Source organism: Zootermopsis nevadensis, unplaced genomic scaffold (assembly GCF_977971745.1).
Source record: "Zootermopsis nevadensis isolate Lab colony 2312 unplaced genomic scaffold, Znev_1.0 Znev_ptg000029l, whole genome shotgun sequence".
Lineage (NCBI taxonomy): Eukaryota > Metazoa > Arthropoda > Insecta > Blattodea > Termopsidae > Zootermopsis > Zootermopsis nevadensis.
The window spans coordinates 10,395,908-10,422,017 of NW_028259161.1; the positions used below are offsets into that span (position 1 = coordinate 10,395,908).

General features: G+C 38.4%; 1 protein-coding gene across 2 annotated transcripts in view; it reads left to right on the plus strand.

Moving 5' to 3' along the window:
- The window catches only part of Dip-C (dipeptidase C), a 157,225-nt gene that overhangs the window by 42,955 nt on the left and 88,160 nt on the right, over window positions 1-26,110 (plus strand). The gene's annotated exons all lie outside the window — the stretch shown is intronic.

Sequence of the window (26,110 nt, forward strand, 5' to 3'; positions counted from 1 at the left end):
CACAGGTGCATTCTCGTCTTCCAAATTAGCTACACTTCAGAAATTAAGAACGAATTAGGCCGGTAAATAATCTACAGCTTCCACCCCCGTCGAAGCTTTTACCAGGCGTTCTCTTGATACCTCATTTTATCTGTACATTATTATCTCTAAGGTCGAGCTAAACATGAGTCAGAGTCTTCCACAAGGAAAATTTTGTAGAGCTATTTAATTTATTTTGATAGTACTTTTATGTTTGAAACATGCGGAATTTAAAGACGGCTTAAAAGTCATAGCAATATTAGAATTTCTTTTGAAATTCTTCATTGACGATTTTGTGGTTTAAATTGATGCCGTGCATATAGTTTCTGTTCGCTCAGCAAAATATCGTAGACATCTAGAAGCGTTACTCTTCTTTTGTAAAATTTATTCACGTTACAGTTTTCCTGGAGGCAACAATCACATTCCAAAATACTAAACACTAAAAATGTTTATAATTATTTCCAATTTGCAGTGTCTTGGGTTCGATGCTGTCTTCTGGTAACCGCATGATTTGGGGTTTACCAACCAGGTTTATTCTTATAAACATCTTATTTATGTAGCGAGATTTCAGGTTCTACGTCTGCAAATATGAAGCTAGAGGTTGTTGCGTGTAATCTGGTAGAAGGTTTACTTGTTTCAGAGGTAGCTCTGATGATGGAGGCAGTAAGGACCTCTGAAACGTAGTCAGTTTGTATGAGACTACATAGCACAAGAATTCAGAAGACAATCATGTTTAATTGCACTTCTAAAAGACGCGTTAGCAATTTGTGGGCTTCTTTAATAGAAGGAATGCTTTCCAAATTTGAACGATGGTGTTAAAAACAGTATTCAGCCTTAACCAGTATCCATTACTTTAATCAGATTTTATCACGTTTAATTTAATTGTATTTATGTTGCTTCATTGTTTTGTGACAAAGTTAAACTAATAAATTATCCTATAGTGCTTCTTTTAGGGCTACAACTTTAAACTTCAGGGGGACTGGAGAATTATTCTGTTACCATACTAATTTTCGCTTTATTCTGCGTAGACGTTACACCACCCCATTCCGATTGGGAACAAAATCTAACATAGCCTTCTGAATGTTCTGATTCCTATGTTTAGAATTTTTTTAGTATGAAGCTAAACTTTGTAAAATGTAGTTATTGTCTGATTTTGGAATGGTTTTCTGCTTTGAATGTTGAGTCCAAATAAAATTTATCTCAAATTACAAATTCTAAAACAAATTATACGACTCTTGTAAATAAATATGAATAATAATCAGTAAGGTCAACAGCTTGGTTCTTATACCTTGCGTTCGTTCCCTGCTCATTGTATCGTCTTTTGAGCCAATAGCTGAATGCTAGAGACGACAGCTGCAACGATACTTGCGAAGAAAGGTCGGCCGAGGCCCTTTTGTGTAGCAATATCTGCAGACGTTTCGTTGCTTGCTTGCATTCAGGTTACCAGAGGTTATCGCCCTACTGTCTCACATATTTGCTGCAGCCCGTCTCTTTCCTAGTCCTCGCTATGGCACATACCAAGTACAAATGTGTGTACATACTCACAAGCAAAAGTAGTAAGCAAGTGGGAATAGATGGATAGATTTTTATTGAAAAGGAATAATGTTTGTGGAACTGTAGGAACCATTGGAGACAGTTGTATTGATTGGGCTGTTGGGCGCTGTCTTCTGTAGACTGAACACTACTTAATAAATTATTGGTTCCCTGAGGTTCATGCAAACAAGTAAAAAGTTACTGAAATAAACAGGTTTACAGTGGTTCACTAAACTCAGTAAAATTACAAATTAGATACACAAATAACGGAATAATTAAAATTACAGATAAAAAATGCTGCACAAAAAATATGTATGACGTGAGCGTCTACCAGTAAATAAACAGTCTGCTCTGTTTGTTGTCGAAGGAGATGCCAGGAGTAGTGAAATTGCCCTAGCTGGTTGAAAGTGTTGTAACGAAGTTTTAATAAGTTTATAAAATCATATTCCTACAGCGCTTATCACTGCTATTTGAACATTGCACGGTTGAATATTAAATGGGTGCTACAAACGTAGACCTAATGTAAAATAGGCTGTGTTGTCCTGCTTCATTCAAAGTTTGGTTGTTTATCGTAATATTGTCGCTCCAGTCCCTGTAAGCATGAGGGTATGGACTCACTTCATCTGGCTTAGGGTAGGGTCTAGTGACTGACTCTTGTGAACACGGTAATGAATCTTTGGTTTCCCTAAAGGACAGGGAATTTCATGACAAGCTGAGTGACAGTCAGCTCAGTTCTGCTCCATTGCGTGAATGATCTGAATCTGGACCGTAGTTACATTTATCAAATTCCAGTAATAATGGCGCTACCATGGATCAAAATAATTTCAGCTTTATGGGCGTTAGTTACACTTGCATACATTCTGGCGAAACTTCAATTTACCTACTTTAATACTTATGAAACATTACTACAATCACAATTTGTTCAGTTTCTCACACTGCGACTTTAAATAGTTTTTTAAGGTTATGTAATTAAATTTTTTCCACTACAGAGACGGTCGTGGCTAGTCAGAAGATTTGTATATTGTCCCGGTATTTTCCTGGGGAATGTAAGAAAAGACATAAAACCGCCAGCCGGGATTCGAGCCGGGTACCTGCATTACGCCTCATTTCAGTGGCCTACCTCACAAGAGAAATAGTTGTTCCTATAGGAAATTCACAGCATGTGTATACATAGGAACGCAGCCATTAGAGCACGTGATATCCTGTGTTGTGGAATGACGCAACTTGCCATGCGCTCCGTGGCCTAGGATTTCTTGTTTGCAGCTACTGTTTACAAACAAACGTTAGAAGCGGTATAAAACAACTAACGCAAAGAAAAAACTTGGTTTGGGCCGCAACTCGTGTCGTTGACAAGTGAGGATAAATTGTATACGGAGAATTTTTTTTTTATTTCAAGAGAATGTTCAAATCAGCGTGAATATAGAAACTCGAATTTTCTTTTGTTTGTGGAGAGCGTAATACTGTTCAAAAAATCTGACAAATCAAAATTATTTTCACGAAGAAATTAGGTGCTATAAATTTTGGAGAGTTCTTGTTGCAATGCAGTTCAGAATCTTTTGTCTTCCCATCTTCAGCCTACAAACGTTTAGATTAAAACAGTGGTACCGCATATTAGAAAACTTGGTCTTTTACCTGGAGAGCAAAGCTAACGAGTGATGGTGATGTACTTTTGGATTTTGACGCCGTGCGCCAACGTTTCGGAGAAACATGCCGTCCACGTTCAGGGCTTAAGATGCCGACGATATGTTTCTCCGAAACGTTGGCGCACGGCGTCAAAACCCGAAAGAACGCTATTATCCTCACCGCCGTGAAAACCTCACATCTCACACAGATAAAAAGTGTTTAAGAAAAGGATACTAGGGAGTGTATTTGGTCTTAAAGGAGGAGTGAGACAGTAGACTGGACAACATCGCATGATGAGCAACTTCATATTTTGTACCTACTTACTTCATGGCTGTACAGTCCTTAAAGAACCTTGACCTCTTCACATACGAGAGTTTTCTTAAGCTACTTAGACCTTGGTAGGACTACTTGGATGAGTGACCAGCCCGACTCAAGGCCTCCAGCTACACAGGACAGCATAATACAGAAAGATAAGGTCGAATATCCATACCTTGAGTGGGATTCGAACCCAGGATCTCTGTATCTGAGCGATCAAGGCCCACGCCCCACACCGTTTTGTTCAGGCTCTCAAACCAAAATTTGCACGCATGTCTCATTTCCCACATGCACGCTGCATTTCCCATCCATCTTACTCCCCTGGGTTTGATGATCTTCATAATGTTGGTGAACAGTAGATACTCGAGCTTCTCATTATGCATGTTTCTCCAGCCCTCTCACCTACTCCCACTTCAGCCAACACATTTTCCTCGGCACCTTTTTCTTAAACATCTTTATTCTTTGTTCAGCCTTCAATATTAGTGACTGTTTCACACTCGTAAGAAATTACAAATTACAGGAAAGGGAGTGTTAAGAAACTTCCCATTTATAGATAGCTGCTGTGTTCTGCCGGTAAAATTCTTTAAAGATACGAAGCCAAGTCATAGGATAAAAAATGTATATTCATTCTGTTAATTGGAAGCGAATTTGGCTATTTCATAGAATTTATTTTTAATGTAAGTAAATGTACGTATTTCAGATTAATTTTGAATTGTACGAAGTTATCAAGATGATTTTAAGTTCAGAAATTGCACTACTGACAGTTGTACACAAAACGTAAACCGAAACATATTCTTAACACTTTTATAATGTGTTAATAATGATGTTTAATAATTAAGTAGACCCCATACGTCATACAGCTCATAGAGTCATTTATATTTTGAGAGAATGGAAATTAATATCCCAAAATGGCGACAATAAAGTACTTTTTCCATCAATTGTTTCTTTTTCACAGTGTTGCTGCTGTAAGTACTTATTAAATAAGGGTGATTTTTAACGTGACGTTGAAACTCTTTTGGTATTGCCTTCCCCAGCTACCCTCAAGGCTACGTTGATGGTGCCAAGTAGTAGCCACTCTTATTCTGCTGAAAAGTGAGTGTAGTACAGAATGTCCCAAAAAAGATATGTACTCTTATACACATCAGTCGCTGTCGACTGTGTCCACGAAGATAAAGGTGGTCATTTTGAACACCTACAATAGATTCGCTAATTCAGTAAGTGCTAATGCTGACTTATGCAGTGGTTTAGTTATTAAGAGGTCATTATTTCATACCTTGAATGTGTGTACATACTTTTGGGACACCTGTGTTAATGTTAAGGAACCAGTTTTCTGGAGGTGGTCACAGTTTAAGTTTTTATGGGCTTGCTGTTTATTTCATTTCCGTTTCCTGTGCACAGACATCCTACTTTCAGCCAACCGAATGAGTGTAATTCTTTACAGGCCTAATTAGTGTTTAATGACGTTGACGTATAAGATCTTGTTTCAGTCCCCTTTTTCAAATCGCTTCCTTGTTTTTGGGACTCTATAGCAACCGTTCTCTGCTGGTTGCAGTATATTTGCGGTAACGAGCAAGCGAGTAAGTGCGATTTATTTATTGAAGTTAATTTCAATTAAACCTTTTTTTATACATACGGATTAACGAATCGAGATCAGGAGACATTTTGTGCGACATGGACAAACGATATGCTTGTATCCAATTTAGTTTCAAGCCAGAAGTTATTTTATTTAGCTTTGGTTCATGTTCTGGATTTTCTCACGTTGGTTGTTTCTTTTCCAATCCTTGCACTTCATCATAAACCTGTAAACCATATTGTAAGTTACTTGGTTTAGTAATACGGTATTTGAGGAAACACTCGTTTACAATAAAGTTTCAATAAATATACTACGCAAAAGGAAATTAATGACCAAGTCGACGAACACGAAAACCTACTTCAAAATATGATTAAATGCAACCAAATGTTTAATAAGTATGTCAACATCTTTGTATGCAGTATTTGCGGCAGATGCATTTCTAGCTGAGGGACAACTTTTAGTTGAAACACCAGCAGTAAACAAAAAAATTCCTAACATTTGGAAAAGGAACGCGAATGCCAACAGTTTCGGGTAAGGAAGGACGGAATTTATATTTATTTAAAAAATTAACAGAGAGAAACCAGTCTGTGTTTCGCCTCCTAGAGCCTCATAAGGCATTCTCGTCACTATAATGAATTTGAGGGCAGAAACTATTATAACTCGGACCTGAAAAGTGTCTGCTGATAGTAGGGAGCGAAATATGAACTTTTCTCTGTACTGAAATTTGTGAGAATGTAAAAATTGGTGACATATCCATCTGGAATTTGAGACATTTTTTAAATGGCTTCTGGGAAGGAAGTTAGAATGCGGAAGGTAGGGATAAACTTATCTTGTTACGTGTTTTTATCGTGGTTTCCTTTTGTCCGCTCATTGCCTTATTAACCGCTTCTTCCAGGAAACAAGAAATGCGGATTGTAACTTGGATTGTTTATAGTTTGCGAAACTTCTTATTTATTAATCACATTTTATTATTTCAGCATGTACTGTTGTAATTTCTTGTCTGCATGATTTACTGAGCACACAAACAACATTAAACCCATAATTTTCTGAGTGTATGCATGCAGTCTCTAAAGTCAGATAAATTGGTTTGTGCATACTTTCTGGTAATAGATATGGCCTGTATTATTAAGTGTGAAGTACACACTACAGACATACAATAAGTACAATGTTTCTGTTTCTCTTAAAAATGCCGAGAAGGTATTCTATCATAATCTGCCCTGCTTAAAATCGTGTTTACTGTGTAGGCAGTTGCCTTCGTGGGCTGAATTTCTATCCAGTGAGTGTTGCCATTTCTGATATGTTTCCATTTTCAGAATTGTTTCTGAATCTAACCGTTTAGAGTTAAATGCATGAAAACTGAAGGTGGGAGAAATATCACGTACTGTAAGATTTTGAACAGAAACGTAACTTGTAACCTCAAAATTTCTCGAAAATATTTGTTTGAAAAAATACTTTTCTCAAAATAGTGGGAAAGCTATAAAGGTGTCGTGTTGTCGTTGTATGAATCTTTTATACACTCTGAATTGCTTGCATGACGAATCCCAGTCCGCAAAAATTCCCGCTGTGCTGGGAACGTTCACATGCAGAAAATTGTGTTGTAACAGAATTTGGTTGTAAATCAATGCTGAATTCAACAAACTGTAATTATGTGTATATATAATACCAGTATTACAACATGTCATCCCCCCAGGCAGTTCAGAGATTTTACTAGTCCATATGTTTTCGTATTGTGATAGGCGACTTGCTTGGGAAGTGGAAAGCTGAACACTTAATTGCCGATTACAGTAAGGACCCAATCGTTATTTTCCTTCTTCCTCGTCGTATTCAGTAGATTCCGGTTAATCGGGACAGCCATTTATTGGGGACAAATCTTAAAGAACAAACCTTTTTTACTCTGTACGTGGAACTTCGTATAATTGGGGCAGCCGCTTAATTAGGCCAAAGTGTTCTAGTCCCGATGTGTCCCAATTAACCGAAATCCACTGTACTTCTAAGGCCCGAAGTTTGCTAAAACTAAATCGAGATAGTGAGATTTCGGATTTTCACGACACCGAGTACTAAGATGGCTGTCTTCTGGGCTGTTGCGCCGTGTAGTCTGGTAGAAGTTTACCGATGTTTCAGAGTAGACGCGTGATACTGTAGCAGCAAGCACCTCTGAAAAGTCTGTAAACTTTTACACAACTACACGGCGCAACAACCCAGAAGGCAGTCATCTCAATCCATACATTCCTGATCATACATAATCATAAATGAGAAGTGCTGAGTGACATTGTATCAGACGAATGACTTTAGCTTTAAATTTGTTTAGCGATTTACACAGAGGAATCAATGTAATTATTTTTGGTTTCAACAAATTTGTGTCTGTTTATCTGGGGTAATTAACTATCTTTAGTAATTGTTGATATATGTAAATAGCCTATATCATAAACCTATGCCAAAAGCTAAGGTACATCGATTTTTTGTTCAGAATACAAATATTTTACGGTCCCCATCCAGGTGTTGTTTCTCCGCTAAAGCGTTGTGTATTGATTTCTTTCTGAAGTTGTCATAGGCTATTCAACAATTTGATTAAATTTGAAGCACACGGAATGCAAAGGAATACTATTACATACAATTAGGCTAAGTTATGAGATGTTCTTGTAGAATATTTTCAATACTTTTCAGTGAAATAGAGTTTGTTACAAGGAAGAAGTCTAATTAATGTATTAGTTTACTGTCTCTCTGGGTTGAAGGTTATGTAAGTGAAAGTGCATTATTTAGGCAAGCAGTTACTATTTACATTTTTTAAACCACGTTGTATTGCCGTTTGAAGATAGAAAGGTACGATTTGTGTCACACTTTCTGTGAATTGTAAGTGAAACATTTTCTACTGCCATAATAGAATCGTGACTAATTCATGTGTTTTTTCGACTGTATAAGATTTCATATATTCTTGGATCCTTGGAGGTGCTGGTTGTTTTTACTTGTGCTGTCGTTGCCGAGAAAATTGCGTCCCATTTGGTTCCTACATTGCTTAGGTGACTGGCTGGGTCCCAGACTCATTGTGCACGAAGTTGTGAAAATTTAGTATTTCATACGCTCCTACCAGGAATCGAATACCAGCCGTCCAACAAGATACAAGTCATCGTGTTTAACGAGTTCCAAGCCTCTTCGTAAACTTAAACTTGCTCCATTTTTACAGATCTTGGGTTTTGTAATACAGAACATTTGCTTTTTTGTTCGTTTTAGTTTCAGTTCACTTTATATTTCGTAATAGTGTTTATCATCGGAATATTCACTGTCCTCAATGAGACAATCGTATAGTGCTATAGACTAATAAGTACGATGAAATCGATGTATTTGTACACTTGTTTGCATGAAAGACTGTACATTGAGTGTAATAAATAATTGACCGGTGGATGACCTGGAAAGTTTAGCAGTTGGCCGCTAGAGCCTGCCTCTCTCCTCAGACCGTTTGACGTCAGCGTTGCGTTGGCAAACTGAAGCACCGCCATTGCATCAGCCTCATTTTGTGTTTGTTTTCTTTGTACATGTTCCGTTACTAAATTACTAAATTTCGGTTTTTCTCAGTTGTCAGTGACAAGTTGAGCGCTCTTAAGCAGTGCTTTCAGAGTTAATTATTGCGTGGGTCCAATACCACTGGAATGCAACAGTGCGAGTAGTACGCATAGAAAATATTGTTAAAAACCTTTTCGAAAACATGTAATGTAGAGCTGTCCCGTTACGCGCCATAGAGGCGCTGAGGGGGAGAGATTGTATAGCTCCTGTTTATTCTTAACCTCGGCATTAGATGGGGGAGTGATTAGCGTCACGCCGTGGCCGCGTTAACCTCCGGGGAAAGGGCCCACGGTACCCGTTGTATAGGAGGCTGCGTAACGTAATTCCCAAGAAAGTATAAGAGTTTGATTGCTGCAATCTATCATTACCAGTAATAAGCACTGCAGATCGAAGAATAAGTTTCTGTTCTTTTTAATTTCTATTCTGGGTCAGCCCCAACCCTTGATTTCGACACTCATAACAGGCATATTATGAAACATTTCGTTGCTGCTTTGGCGATATATTTCTCTCCGAGGTGCTGGTAACCACCCACAAGGCAACACAGCGTCACACCCACGAGACCACAATTTTTTATTTTCACCGCCATAGTAACATCGGATCTTCACATTTTCTATTCAGATTTTATCCTCCTTATTTCTTTTCTTCATTAGTCCAATGTTTCACAACCTTTTTCACCAGCGGCAACCCTGATTTGTCAAAGACACATGGTGGCGGCACACCACAACATTTCGCCTCACGAAAAGAGGGTAGAGAACTACATACATGGCCATTAATATGTATCAGTATATAAATCTTGCCCCCAAAAATGCAGGCATACGAAAACAAAACATTATACAAGTTGGATAAAACAATCGATGATTAAAGTGTGCTTGCGTGCGTGCGTCTGTCTGTCTCTCTCTCTCTCTCTCTCTCTCTCTCTCTCTGTATATTAGAAATTCTGCTTTCGATAGATAAGATACTGCCTATTTGTAACTGTAACGACGGAATATACTATTTCTTATAAAAATTTACGGCACGCATGGAAACATGCCAAAAGGAACTTTTTGTAATGGATAATTCCACTTCACAGACAACACGTGCACAAAGATATCCATATAAAAACGTGTTTTTACTCAGTCCATCCAACCGAATAGTACCGTGCAATAGGCAACAACCGCTTACTCATCGTTGTAAAGTTATCGTTCACAATCATGCATTCAGCTAGCACTACATGACTAGTGCGGTTCACAAACCAAGTATTGTTTTGCGTTATCAGTTAGCCAACGTTAATGCAAAATATTCATTTGGAATATGAGTCTATTAGGCATTGATGCAAGCAACACCGTTACGTTTTCTCAGTAATGTTTAAATAAGAACTACATATGAATCCTGGAGGTGATGGAATTCTTGTTAAAGTCATATTTTTCGAGCAGTCGCAGTGTTGTGGATTTGTTTACTGTTAATGAGCTTGGCTGTACCGGCACGTGGAGATAAAAATTGCACAATTCTGCCAGCTGTTTGTCTTTGATGAAGGTCTCCGTCAGGGACCTATATCAGCATGAGTGTGTCTTAATATTTTTTGTTTGGCAATTCTGATTAATGTTTATACGTAAGCGTAGATCAGCTTTTTACGTTTCCGTGATAAAATCGATGAAGTGTGCAGGAACAAATAATCTTGTTCCAGTAATACCATGTTCCATACCAAATTTAATTTTCCAGGAATATTGTATATTAATTCGTGATCTGGGTAGCTTAGTCAGTATAGTGATGGTGTTTGATCCTCGACAGAGGCAGAGGATTTTCTCCTAGCCTCTGCGTCCAGAGCGGCTCTGGGGCCCACCCAGCCTCCTGTCCAGTGGGTACCGGGGTCCTTTCCAGGGGGTAAATCGCGGCCGGGGCGTGACACCGACCACTTACCCCCTTTTAGTGCCGAGAATGAGGAGGAGCTATTCATCGTCTCCCCTTTGGCTGGTAAAGGGATGGCTTTTTGTGTATATTATTATTTGTTAGGGTATATCAGATATCTCAGAATTTTCGCTACAGTTCTGTTGTTAATGTTTCTATAATTATAGAGTTTTTTTCCAGACAGCAGATTGTTCCGAAATTTAACATGTTATTACATGATATCTTGTAAAATTAACTGTATATACCTTTCGTACACAAAACGCTTGCCTTTCAAACTAAGCATACAAAAACGGAGACAAAACCGCTTTGATCGACAGCTGGCATCCAGCAGATAATGTGTGGGCTGGACCTTACCATTCGGTTTACAGACTTCTCTAATGAACAGAGCGAAAACAGTTTTTTTAAATTTTTTTAACGCAATCGTAACCCTGCTGAGCGCTTATTATAATTACTTCGTCCGTCCATCTCTATCTGTCCTTACGCACTGAATCGACTCACGAACGGAGAAACCTATTTTGATTCTACTTTATTACTAGAGAATTCTGAAGCTTTTGAATTTCCATTTAGATCGAAAAATATCAACGATAACTTTACATAAGAACATAAATTAATTTTTAGCTTATCACTGTTTGACTACAGACGACATTTACTTTGAAAGCTATGCATGCCTGGAAGGGGATAATCCTCCGCGATGATGTCATCATCCATGCAGAAACTTCGCCCATGCAACGGTAATTCCATCGCAGACTACTCTGATGTGAGTGCCTCCATTTTCAAAGGTCAAAGGTCAAATTTAGGCGAACGCGCCGTAATTTTTACTGTATACGTACAGATCTTAACTTGACTAATTAAGAAACACTATTAGATTAGCATGTGTGCTTCTGTCTCTGTAATGATCACAATGAAAATACAAAGGCTATCCCTGATATGTGTAATATAGTTGAGTTGTTGTATTAATAAACGTTGTATCTTTTATAGCATGTAAACTGTAAGGTGTGACATTTTATTCTGGCACGTATTCAGGAGTTGAAGCTATTTATTTCATACTGGCACGTTCCAGCGACCTATACTACGAATTTCACTGCTTCCTCGTCTGGTGTTTTTGGCGACTCTGCATCGCATGTTTTCGTGGTTTTCGTCCGAAACTTTAGATAGAAATCTGAATTTAGTTCAGCAACTTTGCCCCAAAAGAGAATTATTTTGCACTTTAGAAATAATTTCGAATTACATACATATTGATTTTTGTAATCATACTGCTTTAAACACGTTAGCACGAGGAAATATTTATGGACAGTAAGCAATGAAATTATATTCAGATTTTTAACGTGTAATAGATATATAGAAGTAAATTCAACAAAATGGTATTTAAGAGTCATACTACGTGTCTCGAGTCAAAACCAAAATAATACGTCATAATTACATTTTATTTACCGCAATATATGGTAATAACATTTTTATGAGTCTGATAGATGACCGGGCAACCGGGCTGTGCCAGCCTGTAGTTGATAACCACACAACTTGAAAACTATAACTGAATATTTTATCAAATAAGCCGATCCCTGCAGTGGCACGGTTTAGGGCAAACGCAGCTTACTTTAATAGCGAGTTCGTATCCTGTTTAGGAGATGGGTGTTTGTGTGCATTTTATTCACCGCCAGTCATGCTGCTCGTATTATTCCAACATGTGTATGCGCCGCATGTGTGTGTGTGTGTGTTGGGGCGGGGCGATTCTACCTTGGGTAGGACGTAAGATTCTCATTGGTGAGCATTATCCGGAAATCCGGGAAGAAACGCTAATTTAATGAGAGCCAGAATATAAACATTGGTTCTTAATGGCAGACACACGCATGAGAATAAATTATCGTTGACACTACTTAATTTTTTCTGTGAAATTATTTTACAATATCAAGCGAAATTAGATCAGTATGAAACATTTTACTGTTCGGTGATTTTGTTCCAAGTTTCACTGTGATCTCTTTCACTTCAAATTTCCAAGTGAGCTGTAAACTCTGTACGAAACAGTTGTATGTGTGTTGGAAAAATAAAACTAGAACAACCGATAAACCGAATGAACCTTGGCCGTCAGGAACGTATTCCTTGGATTGTGTTCAATGTGGAATACAATGGACGTTGCTCTGAATGTCGCGCAATTCTTCCGTTACTGTAGTCATGTGCATCTGCAGGGACCATTTAAATAAATAATCAGCGATCTGTGGCCCGTGGGCCGCATGTGGCATTCCCAAACCTTTTTATGAGGTCCGTCACATGATTCGTAAATTGCCAGTGCGACAATGGCAAAAATTTTCTACCACTGAGGAACATTGAATATTTTTACATTATCGAAGCGTAAGGACAAACAATCTCAAGAAAGTATTTAATGAAATGAATGGAAATGCAGATGTAGGCCTATAATTTTAAAATCCCATTACTGCGCAAAGGTTTATTGTTCTATTATTTAAACCATATAAAATTTAATAAAATGTATGAAAATTAATGTGGTAATAATAACTTAGGTTTTGTAAAATTTGCAGTGACTTAAAATCGAAACTGTTTGAAAGCTAACAGACAACGTCTTTGCAATATTTGGTGGTCTTTCTGCACGTTTATTTTCACACACTCTTTTTCCTGTTCACTTGAGCAACATGTTTCGAACCAGTGGGGTCATTATCAGGTTGAATTCCGTGCTTCTATGTCATTGCACTAAGGATCGTCTCCCCGATGTCCAAAAATAATGATAAAATTATATGTAAAATGTTTTTAATTTAGTTAAATCTGTTGAATGTCTTTGTAGGAAACTCAGTTGTATAGAGAAATACAGCTACTATCCGTTTTAAAGTGAATACGAGCTGTACTCTTTTAAGTTAAAGAAAAAGTTTTGTTTACTGTCTATGACATTTTTTTTCTGCGGCCCTCGACAAAGATAAGAATAGTCACTGCGGTCCGGGGTAATAAGAAGATTGCCGATCCCTGACATAATGGATTTGTGTAAGCACAGACGCTCTTGGCGTTGGTCTTCGTGGCCTCTTCGGAGAAGCCAATGACTCTTGTCCCAAAAGGAATCGCAGCCATTGAGTACTTTTTAGTTTTGTTTTGAAGCATCTGGAGCGGCCATGTGGGTGGGGTGTGAGGGGCTTGGAAGAAACGAAGAGTTGCTGGTCATTAAAAAGGGGTCGACATAATGCTGATTTAAAGGGGTGTAAATAGAGAATTACGCTTGTCGTCATGGAGTCTGTCACGTGTCCGATAGGTCCGCATTAATACATAATCCTGGCGAGGGCCAGTGGTTATCTAGTCTGAGGGCGCTGAAATCTTTGGCTAATAAACAGATTAGTGATATCGCATAGTAATACATTTTGATTCTTGCCACATAACCATTCAACGTAGGTGGCAAATAGCATAGATGCTCTCAAAAAGAGATCCGTCTTATATCGTTTGGAAAATAACATCTTCTGATATTGGAAAAGTTCGCGCGGTCTGAGGCATCATGCTTCGGACCGGTGATACGGAATGCGCGCTGGTTCGAGTCTCGGGGAAAGAAATTTCTCATGAGATTTTCGACCAGTGTATGGGACCGGTGCCAACCCAGCATCCAGAGGAAATTGGAGAGCTACAATGAGTAGCGTAATCCGGTCAGGAAAGCTAGCAATGGCCGGGGCTTCGTCGTGCTGACCACACGTCACCTTATATCTGGTTGGATGATCGTTCACCTCTGCTTAGGCATGTGAACGTGAGGCCAGCAGCCAGCTAGTCGGCTTTGGCTCTCAGAGGGCTGTTACGCCACGGATTATTATTATTTAAAGTAGATATCTAGTGTGGTTACATAAATATGACCCTATTTCTCATACCTCATTTTTCCCTACCACCCTAAAAATAATAAATTCTGAAGGCCCAGACTTACGAATTTTAATCGTGAATTGTGTTTGGCTTTTAAGGTGCTCTTCGTAACGAAGCAAGAACTTCTATAGCTTCGTCATGCCTTTGTGACGTTTTGGCGGAAAATGTAGTGATTTCTGTAGTATGATAAAACATGTAAAATTAATTAACCAGTTTTAAAGTACCTTTAATTTATGGCTGTGTGAGAATATTAGCAAGGCGTGCTTATTTATGCTTTCCTGCTAGCCTGTCTTCCCCTACAGTTTTTAATTAACGTTGTAGATTTTCTTTAATTGAATCTTTAGGATAATCTTACTGGGTTGGAGCCTTGATTGGGGTTAAGATTTTTCTATACCTCTGCCTGTACAGAAATCACCGACACGATGAGTACTTAGAACGAGATTTAAACCCACGATGTAGTGTTCGAGAGGTTGTCAGGATCAGCACAGCAGACAAATAGTTGTCTGCCTTGTGGAGGCTACTGCTGAAGTCATCTGCTTGGGTTCAAAATATCGAGTCATAAACGATTACACATAGTGCTATATAATACTGTATATTAAGTGGAAACCTAAATAGACGAGATATCTTCCGGAGGCAATAAAAAATAAAACCGAATTTATATTCTGGACTGAAACTTGTACGAAACAGAATAATTAAAGAGAAACAGACAGTGCACACATGAGATTTCTAGATAGCCTCTGGGAGTGTTTTTAGGAGACAGAATAATCGGTAAACATGGTTGATGACATATTCAGTTATCAGTTACATTTGAGGTGAAGTGTAGACAGTGCGGGGACGACAGGCCCACGCCCCTATGTATAAGTACAAAAATTTTCAATTTTTGATTACCAAGTTTAATTATGGATGGATTTCAGTTCTTTTGGCGCTCCTTCAAACATGACTCCCGTAGGCAATTGCATACTTTGCTACCATCTGGCGCCGCCCTTGATTTTCGGCACTCCAAAGCAATGCTTCAAACTTCTGTGTCCCCATAGCAAGTTGCCGCCCCTCATATGCTGCCGCCCGGGTGGATACACCCGTTGCACCCATGGGACGGCGCGGCTCTGGGGGGCGATATGTGCTGACAAAATGGGGTAAGACATGTGTTTTAGAATAAAAAGACATTATTAGGAGACCCAAGAAGTGAATTACTTCTTGTGAAGGAAGAAGAGCAGTATTTTGCTTCAAAAAGCTGTAATGTGTCAGTCTCTTCAATCTCGTTTCCATGCTATCCTTCCACGTGATTAGAAACAAAAGATATTAGCTAATAAGAATAAATGTACTGAAATTAGACTACGTTCTCTGTTTAATAACGAGGCGAAAGACCGGGTTTTATACCAGATACCTTATGGTTGTTCACTCGGTAAACATGAATGATGTTTTCGATATTGAATTCAAGTTTATGTATGGCGTCACGTAGCTAGAGGAACACGTGATATTTGTTTTAGTGCGTCCAAGCACATGTGTTAATTTACAAGCGTCGTGAATATAGATCTGCTACATACGATTATAAAAAAACTACTTTTATCATCTGTCTCATTCAGCTGCATTTGTAGCAGCCCAGTTAAATTTTTTTTTTTTATTCATATGACATTGATAGATTCATTTCGTTATTGATGTACAAAACATGTGAGCAGTAAATTACCATATTCACTGCTGGTGGATATCCTACTATTTATTGTTTTTAAAGTGTGTTACAGCGTTGTCTTGTCCATTTCTGTTTCACAGCTTCGGGTCAGTGTAGTCGCAGGGATAAATTATAATAGTTAAAGTTCCTTTCTTATATTATAACTTATTATATTGTTTTTTGAAGTAAGCTTACGTTGTGTCAGCAACTCTAAATGTGCATTTTCAACTATATATTGACATCTAAAGAATTTTTTGTGGTTGTGCCCTTCTGGGACCTCAGTCGACATCTTCACCGGTGTGTGTGAAACCTCCCAAATCTCAATATTTTATTTGCTTAGCCACCTTCCAAAGAGAAAGATTTGAAGCATGTTATAGAGAGTGATTGCATTTATTGTGGTTATATTTTACAAATAAAGACTGCAGATTTTGAAGTCCTCAATACAGAGATAAAATCTTTCAGTCAAAGTCTCAATTTTTTTCCGAACACTCGTGGAGATTAGCGAGGTATCTTATTCTCGGCAGTAGCTAAATGAAGCTCCTTTCTCTTATTTTAGATCCATTCGTATATATGAATAGTTATGTTATAGTATATAGTTTTTTAATAAAATTAAAAGGGTCGTACTGCTGCCTCTTTCTTCTGAAAAGTGTGTTTTCGTTTTTTGCCGTTCAGTTCTGTACCCGATACTTGTTGTAACCGCTCATCAATCTCTTTACTAGTTTATACTGATTCTGTACTTGTATGAAACCCAACTTTTATGTGCTAGATCATAAGGTTTTGTATTAGCCACTTATTGTCATGATTTGATTTTGTTAGTTTATGTTATCCATTTGTATTTCCTTTATATTTTTGCATATTATAAGCTTGGGATCGGAAATTGACAGCCGATTCTAAGTGGTATAGCGGAACCTGAAGTACGTGGGAACACAGAGGTTAGGAATTTACCAGCCCTGGATTTGTTTTGTACATAAATTAGCTGCCGTTAGCCTAAGTGGGTTTTGCCGTTAGTTAGCGATGCGCTTTTGGATAAGAGTGTGGGAGAGACGTCCTGAGGATCGATGGGAAAAGGGAGATCCTTCGAACTGAACCTGGACCCACACCAGTGGGAGTTGATGTTATATTTCCTTCTGGGCAAAGCTGGAAATTTTGATTGTCCAACCGTAAAGGTTCATATCGTATAAAAGGGGTTCTTTTGGCCGCAAAGGGAGGAGTAGAAAGAAATGAGGTGATTGAGAAGTTATCGAGTAGAAAGGAGACAGATTTGGTAGCTGCAGAGAGTTGTGTGCGGAGGTGGCTGTGCATTTGAGAGAAGTGTAAAATTTAACAAAGTGTAAAACATCAAGGATTGGACTGCGTGACGTGGGATCAGAATATGTAGATCAACGATCACGCAGGTCTCAAATAAATAGTGTCTTCCGTCTAATCAATCCGAAGTGTTCAATCTGGCTGTTACGAACTGGCCGTGACACTGAATGAGAGTGAGTCGATGCATACCGACTAGCTGAGCCAAGCAAAGACCCTAGAGAGATCCCGACGACCCAACAATCCCTACCAGCCACATCGTAGCGGACGCTGTTATCTGCCCGGACGGATTAACGACCGGCTACAATGCAGGGATTTTCGACTGCAGATAAATTCATCACAATAGCAAGTTACAGTCTAGCTTGCTCGCTACTGAATCTACGGACCAGAAGTCAGTTCCTTTGATGTCTGATAGACGTTATTTGAACTTACGGTGATTATTTTAATCCGTTTGTATAAAATTGTTGTTTCATATGTCTGTTTAAGTTAGATTGAAGATAATATTTTGGAGGTGTTTTGTATATCCTTTGTGAATTTGTGTGACTTTTACAAATGTAGCTATGCTAAAATGTATCTTTGGTTACGTAAACACGAATAAGGGCAAAACACATCGGCGGGCTGCGGGTTTATAACCTCCGCTTTTAAATATTCTCGTATTTTGTATGTTATTCGTGTATGTTAAGATGTCACAAGGGAGTGTCTACATTACCTACGAATTACTTGATTATTCGTGACCATTTTTAATTTCACAAACCGTATCTGTAGTATAATTTGAGGTTGAGTCTGAAGATGACCGTCTACTGGGTTGTAGTGCCGTGTAATTTGATAGTTTGGCAACAGGTATCTCTGAAACGTCGGTAAACTTCTACCAGACTACACGACGTTACGATCCAGAAGACAGCCATCTTCAAACCATGTTTTTAACTATGGTTACAGAACACTTAGAATTTTAGCGTTATAATGAAGTGTGGCTGTGATGTTCAAAGGAGTTATTGGCCATTTGAAATATGCTGTAATATGTTGGTGACGTCAAAGTGACGTCCGAGTTATCTACTGTGTTCGTTGGAATGGCATCTAATCGTGCATTGAGTACATAATGTGATCATGACTAAACCCCACTTGTTCATGTTTGTTTGTAGTCTTGCTTAGCTTGTATTTCTTCGTGTTATCTCTTGTTGCAACATAATCACAATTCGACCAAGGCTTCCTACTCTTGGAGTTTGGAATTTACGTCGATGGGGTAACCAATTGCCCTCAGTGTCATTGTCAGTACCACACTAAGAAAGGAATCGTTCAAGCGTACATTTAAATTGTGTGGTTTGTATCGGAGACTGCCCCTATAACGGTTCCTTGATATCTGCAGTGCTGCTTGAAATAGCAACTACAAGAGAATAAAAAACGAAAAATCACGCCAGTCTACACAGTAGACATTTTGCACAATTTCTTCTCATATCCCCACTCAAGCTGTAACCATAATTACACTATCTTTTAGTTTCTTCTTCCATCTATTGTCTTCTTTTTGTGACGTAATTTTTAACAAGAAATTTTAAACGGGATGGTTGGTACACCGACCGAGAAACAAACCGGACACTTCCGGAATAAAAATAAAACGCTTTTGCTGCTTGAGTGACTCTTCGGGCCTTTCAATGTTTTCCAAGCATTTGGAGATAATCTGATTTGCCTCTTGAGGACAGGCGATTACTACACAGAAGGAATCACTTCCATGAAATCGGTTTCATCAAACTGGAAACTATAGTTTCATCGAATAATGCCGTTGTGTTCAATGTTACAGCCTTCTCAGAGTAACATGAAAACAGTTGTACAACCACTGTTTCATGTGACTCTGTGTACGACTTCCAATATAAAACAAAATGTCGTTCTAGCGTTTTTTTTATGAAACCAAGTTTAAGTTTTATGCAGTCGATTTCATGGGACTGGTTTCCTATGACCTGCCTTGTGATTGAGCTGCGTCCTGTTGTTGAATGTGTTCCTAGCGACTCCTTAAACTCACCGGTACACGTGTGGTGTTGGCTTATGTCACCGGTCTTCCTTCACAAACCAATTAAAAATAAACACGTACATGCTCGTACGTGTTGATAATCACGTTTTAATGGATGGGGATGTCAGGTTCCGGCTCAGAGAAGTTGCAAGGTCTCTTTGTTGATACGTTCCTTATCCTGACGTTAGCATTGACCATAGGGCTGTAATGGCTAGCTTAATATTGTTCACATGCTCACGCCCTAGTCATAATATCATCCTCCCATCTGCGATTACATCTTCCAAGTGATCCCTTTACTTTGAGTTTCCTAACAAACATTTTATATGCTCTTGAGCTCTGAAGAGTGAAAACAGCGGTTGCAATTCCGATGCCCTCCGATTTCCCCAAGGTCTTGGTCACGCTTACCGCGGTTCTGCTAAACGTGATTTTTCCGCCGCGGTTGGCGAGGTTGCTATTTATTCTCTTATGTGAAACATGTCTGTTTTGTAAACTACATTGAATGTTTAAGTCCCGCCGTATGTAGGCCTAATATCCTTATTGTCTGTGATCTGTGATGCTAACAAACCATATTATTCGTGTTCAAAATGGAGCACGAGAGGCAGTTTTGATAGGACACCCCCTCACCACTCGGTAGTACACAGACGAGCTTTGTTCAAAGTAACTGTGACTTCACAGCTGTAACTTCGTAACTTTTAATATTAAAATTAGCCGAGACACGAAAACTTAATTTGCTGTCAGAGAATGTTATGTACCAAGATCAACGCTAATGGTGGTAATTATGATATACTTACTTACTTTGATACTTTGACGACCCGTTCTTCAATTACCTGAGCACTGCGGGTCCCAACTTTTCGTTAGCTTGATCTGCAGACATTCGGTAGGACTCCTTGGACGAGGCCACTGAGACGGCAATTATGATATAATAAAATTAATTATACTTGGTATGTAATGGAAGTTATTATAGTCACTCTTATTATTATTACTGTTAAAGCCTTTTTTAATTGATATAGGAGTTGCAGTGCCCACCATTCCGGATGTAGATTCTGGTATTCTACAAGTTACACGAGTCGTCTCATTACCAGAGTGATTAATGAAGTTGACCAATAGCCAGTGTGATTCTTATGGTTTGTTGTTAATTGTTATTTGTATTACAAGAAATTGTTTGAATTATGAGAATAAGGAATCAGCCTATTGATCCAAGAATTCGTATAGAGAAAGGCAGAAAGAATGTTCGTTAACAGCCAGTGGTGTTTAGTCTTACAGATGTCCAGGCATTAATCACTTCTTCAGTGTATGTAATAACATGTTACTGGGTTTCAGATAATCAATTTTATTCAATGTACATATGTATAAAAAAAGAAAGGATAATGGCGTCACACTGCACAGTCCTTTGAGGTTCATTTCTCTTCCACCCCATCCCTAGTTTTATACTAGAAGAATGCGTGGTATTGACTCACGCTTTGTCTATGGAAATGAACACAATTATTCTGATGTCTCTCGCATTTGTGTGTAGGGTTGAGTGCATTCTGTACGCCTTCTTTTTATTAATTTTGGTCAATATAATGTTGAATATGTAAAGCTGAGTTCACCTAATGCGTATTCACATTGCACGGTCTTTCGAGTTCTCCAGTCCTGGGTTTAATCAGTGTTAAGAATAATTAATATGGTTGTAGTCACGGATTTATAGGTTATGAAGCCTGCAGATTCCAATTTGGCCTGCAGCGCTTCCACGAAAATAAAATATCATCAGATTTCATGGGTAGAAATACAGTCTGTCCAATATATATATCGTGTCGATAGCAGAGAATTAGCTCTGAAATGTGAATACACTTTTCCACTCTTATTTCTACGTGCAGTGCCAAGCCAAGTCGGAATATTCGATTTGCTGCTTTTTCATTGAAACTGTGCGGAAATTTGCTGTTTACAGTGTTCCCTTCTACGTTGTTTTGCATTATAATTGCGCTTATCAGCACTTACCGTATTCTGTATGTTGTAAAATGTCGAAGTAGGTGAAAATAAATAAAGTACCGTATGATGTCATACCTTCACACGTGTCTGATAGCATAAGTTTTTCTTTTTGCACTTATGTTAATAAATTATACATTATTCTAGACTTTTATGTCTTTTTGGTGTTTTTAAGTTTTTCTTTTCATTCATCCCACACCCGACTCGTTTACTTTATTACGTCAAATTATACTTGTGGTATACATTCTGCAGTCTAGATTGGAATGTCCTTTGTCTCGTATTTTATTCTCACTGGATCTTTCCTGTTCTGTCTTCCTCTGTCAGTTTTCTCGTAGCTGACTACTGATGATTGCACGTATGCACAATAGTTAGTTGTATCTGATGGACACCTGCATCAGTGTAGGTTCCCTATCCTTTCACCTGATGACGAAATCGGACTCCAAAACATCTTATTTCTTAGTAGGATTTTAGGTTCTCAAGGCAGCGGATACGAAGATGGTTGTCTTCTGGGTTGTTGCAACGTGCAGTCTGGTAGAAGTTTACCGACGTTTCAGAGGTTCTGTAAACGTTTACCAGATTACACGGTGCCTCAGAAGACAGCCATCTTTATCGTATTTATCTTGTATCCTGTTCAAAGTTGGAAAGAAAGAATTCCGAAAACAGTTTTGAAACATTGTTACAAACTTTTCAGATCAAGTTTTGTAACCTTTGATGATTTTTCTAGGAGTGAACCATCCGCTCCCAGTATGTCAACATTAACGATTTGTAATAGGGCGAGGTCTCTTCTTAACTCGGTGGTGCGTTTGATTCTTGATGTGTTCGATTAAAACATTTTTATTGTTGCAAACTTATTCACTTTCACAGTTAATAACTTCAGATAGACTCTGCATATCAAAGAAAGGTATGTATATGGCGTATGAAAGCGCGTTATTGTGAAGATCTTGAATTTATTCTCTGTGTCCGTGATTTATTTATTTTCTCTTGTTCTAATTTCAGTTCCCTGCATGTATAAACAAATTTAACGGGGACGAAATTTTGAGATTCAGATGCTATATTTCTTAGGCCCCAGGTATCGGCCCGCATTTGCACAAGGAATTAATTTTGGTGTCTACTTAGTTGCCATCTAGAGCAGCTTATCTTATGAGAACTCTCTGTATTCTGAAAACTGCGTCAACCTTTGTGAGTGTATGAGTAATGGTTGTTTAGGCTGGTGCCTGCTTGAAATCGCTTCTTTATACCACGTGGGATTCCAAACTGCGTCATTTATGCTGCTGCACCAGTTTCAGAGACGGTGCCGTGACATGAGATTGATATGAATGACACTTATTCCCAACGGGCAATTGACAAATTGGCGTGTCTCCCTGATACATACACTTTTTATTCAAATCGAAATTGGCATGTCCGTTGGTTTCGTAGTTCCTAGTGCTCTCAGGTTAGGTTAGAATAATAGGCCTGCAGAATGACCAGGCATTCCAGAATTTCCGTCACAGTCTAGGATTTTCTTGAATTTCGCTGTCCATTGTTTTCCTCTACAGCCAATTACCAGCATTTTTTTTTTGCAGTGAATGCTTTTATCGATTTTTAAATTTAATACATCGAGTCTTCCTAGAGCTTTAATTACACCGTGAATATTAAGTATGGAAACCTTGGTATCTGTCGTGTTCAATTATTTTGAATTATTTATCAGCTGTATAGGCTACTAGTTCGTAGATCAGTGCATGCTACATTAATCATTGTTTTTAATCCTTGTAATAATTTATTTATAACCTTTACACCACGAGCATCAGAGGTGGGGTAATCTGACATATAAAACAAAAGAAACTTCATTATTGTAACCGAATGACAGGATAAGGACTCTGTGATAAATATTGTTCAACTCAGAAAGAACATTATGTGCATGGATTTACATACGTGAGATGCAAATAGGTATACTCCGTACTGTGAACTACGTATAAATTAACATAAGTAAATGTAACATTGATCGGACATAAACACCATTAGAGTGTGTGACGTAAGCTGTTTACAGTTCTTCATTTATAGTTGTTATAAGCCCCAATTTCTGAACTCTCACAGTTCACTAATTAGTAATAACACTATCAGAGCTCATTAACTGAACGATTTGAATTATCGTCTGTTATATAGACTGACGGTGATATATCCTGGAGGTTTTCAGTTCGAATCCCAGCAGGTAGCCTGTTATTCCGATTGAAAATTTTCATCGTTTTCCTTAGTTTCTCCAACAGAATGCCAAGAAAATATCAAGAGATAGGCCACGACTACCTCCTTTGAAATCATTACCTGCTGACCATTTGTGATCCTCGTTCCATTTCATTCGATGCAATGTAACGTCTGTAACAGAAACAACGTCATTAAGAACCTAAGAATCGTTCATGTGATACTTTTTAGTTTAATAAAACACGGGTTTTGGCTGCAGATATTTTAACCCTTTGCGGTCCCTTTCAAATACCACTAGGGCTCCCTGCTGGTCTATTTAAATGCCACTAAGCTGTATACATTCAACTACTATTATGAACTGTTTTGATTTTCTGTTTAATTTGCATAAAACGGAAGACACTTTTCTAAATATGGTGAAAATATGTACTGAGAGGATCACAGTTCCTCTTTTTTGAATACTTACCGTAAGAAACATTTTTTTCACGGACTGTACCACTGCCGCTAGCGAGGTGTGTATTATTAAGTGGTGCCTTTCTGGTTCCTGTCGTTCGATAGAGAAGAAAGCAATCGGTAGATAAGGCTTTGGCGACCTCTAAACATCTCTTATTGCATGGAGATATACGATGCATAAGCATTGGACTTCATATTCTCAGAGCTGTGCTTCCTTTAGCGGTGATTGTGTTCGAAAGTTCAAGACCAAGATCAACACCAGGAAATTGAAACAGAACGCGAAGTGTAAACGATGAAGTCACTACACATAAAGAATGCTTGATAAGAAGACGAAAAATACGCACATGTCAGTGGTAGATTGCTGTATGCGGCAAAAATAATTTTAAAAATATAATTTCATATTAGGAAGATGGGATATTTGTTTTATAACTTCATTAGATATAAAATATAAGTTAAAATGACAGCTGCCTTCCTTAGACACGAGTCGGAATAAAACGACTTTTCTCTCCTGCCTCCTTTCACTGTTATAAGGTATACAAAGTCTTACCAGGAAAACTAGGATAAAACTAGTACAGTGACGAATTCTTGAATGATATGCTGACACTGTTTGCCAGCCTCAGTTTGACTCCAGATCACATAAAAAATTCGTAAAATACGTGGCGGACTCAGTCCGACATCGGACCGGAACTCGGATATTTAAATGTCGGACTCGGTCCGACAGAGACCGCAAAGGGATAAACAAACAACATGTGGGCAGAAGCAATATATTACTTCATGACTTATTTAGATATTACAGTAATACTGGCAGGTAAAGTTGAGTGCATAAGCTACGGCCGGTTTCTCATTGAAGTGTCTGGTACTGGATCAGTTGTTCCAAATAGAGATCCTCCATTTTATCAATAATATCAGCGTCTGTGAATCCAAAAGTTCTTTTTCTTTTTGCAAAGTTAATTAACGTTTTTGTCTGCTGAAAGTTCTGCCCCCTTCCGGATTCTTTTTTCTTTGACAGGTTTCCTGCTTTTATGGTACATAACTGTGTTCGCTGTGTTATTTTCTCACAGAAGAGAAGTAGGGCTTGTTTCCGGTAACAGATGTGTAAGAGGCACTTTGATTTCAACCAACGCTTGTTTTCCTCGTTTCTGGGATGTAAGCATTCACTTGCAATAATAAGACGCTCCTGGAATCTGCTGTCGTAATGTAAACAAGATGATAGCCATGACAGTCTCGACTCAAGTTACCGTTATGCTTGGAATGTGCCGGCTACCAAGACAGTAAACATCCATCTTGGGGTGATGATTCAATAGGGAGAATTGTAAGCTCTTCAGCTTTTGCCTGTTGGGAGTTGCTGTCTGTTCCTAGTTAGAATTGTAGTACATAACCAGGATTTCATACAGCAGACGTATCGGAATAGTAAAATTAAGGATGTGTTGAGAAACAATATATTTTCAGAAGTTTGATGGAGAAAAACCTAGAAGCAGAAGCGATGATATTAAAAAAATCTTAGAGAAATATGTTCTAAAGGTATGAACTGTATCGAATTTATTTAGGATGTTGTTCATTGTTGGAATTTCGTGTTGAAGCTTGGGTTTTTGTCTCCAGAGAAACTGTTTAAAGTAAGCCACTTCTTTCGTAACTTGATTGATCAAAGTAGCAGGACAACCACGAGAAGAATTGAGGATAACGTGATTTTGCTTTTGAGATATGGATCAGCAAACAGGAATTTAAGGCTTCTTTTTAAAGTCAGAACATTGTATAACTTTGAAATAATAATTATGCTATCTTCTAATTAGGCCTCGTTGTCCTGTTATCCACAAGTGCATCCTCTGTATGAGAATTTTTGTATTGTGTGCGTTTGTTCCAGCTTCTCACAAGCAGTCTCGTGTGACCTCAGACAATGTGCGATTGTCTGTATTAATTCTGCTGTGAACTACATACTTCAAAGTGTAGGCTGAACGGATGTTGTTTTCTTTGCAGCTTTGTAAGTTTTATGACGTCAGAATGACTTGAGGACACCTCTCACTCAGCATTAGGCTACTGTGCCACTGATTCGCAAAAAGAATTGCTTTACTGCAACAATTAGGTCATCTGAACAAAGTGCAAGATCCATACGCCACAAAGACGTACAGGCATAGTTAACACAAGTGGAGGCTGACCTGTTTTGAACATGGTTGTCTTCTGGGTTGTTGCGCCGTGTGCTGTGGTAGACGTTTACCGA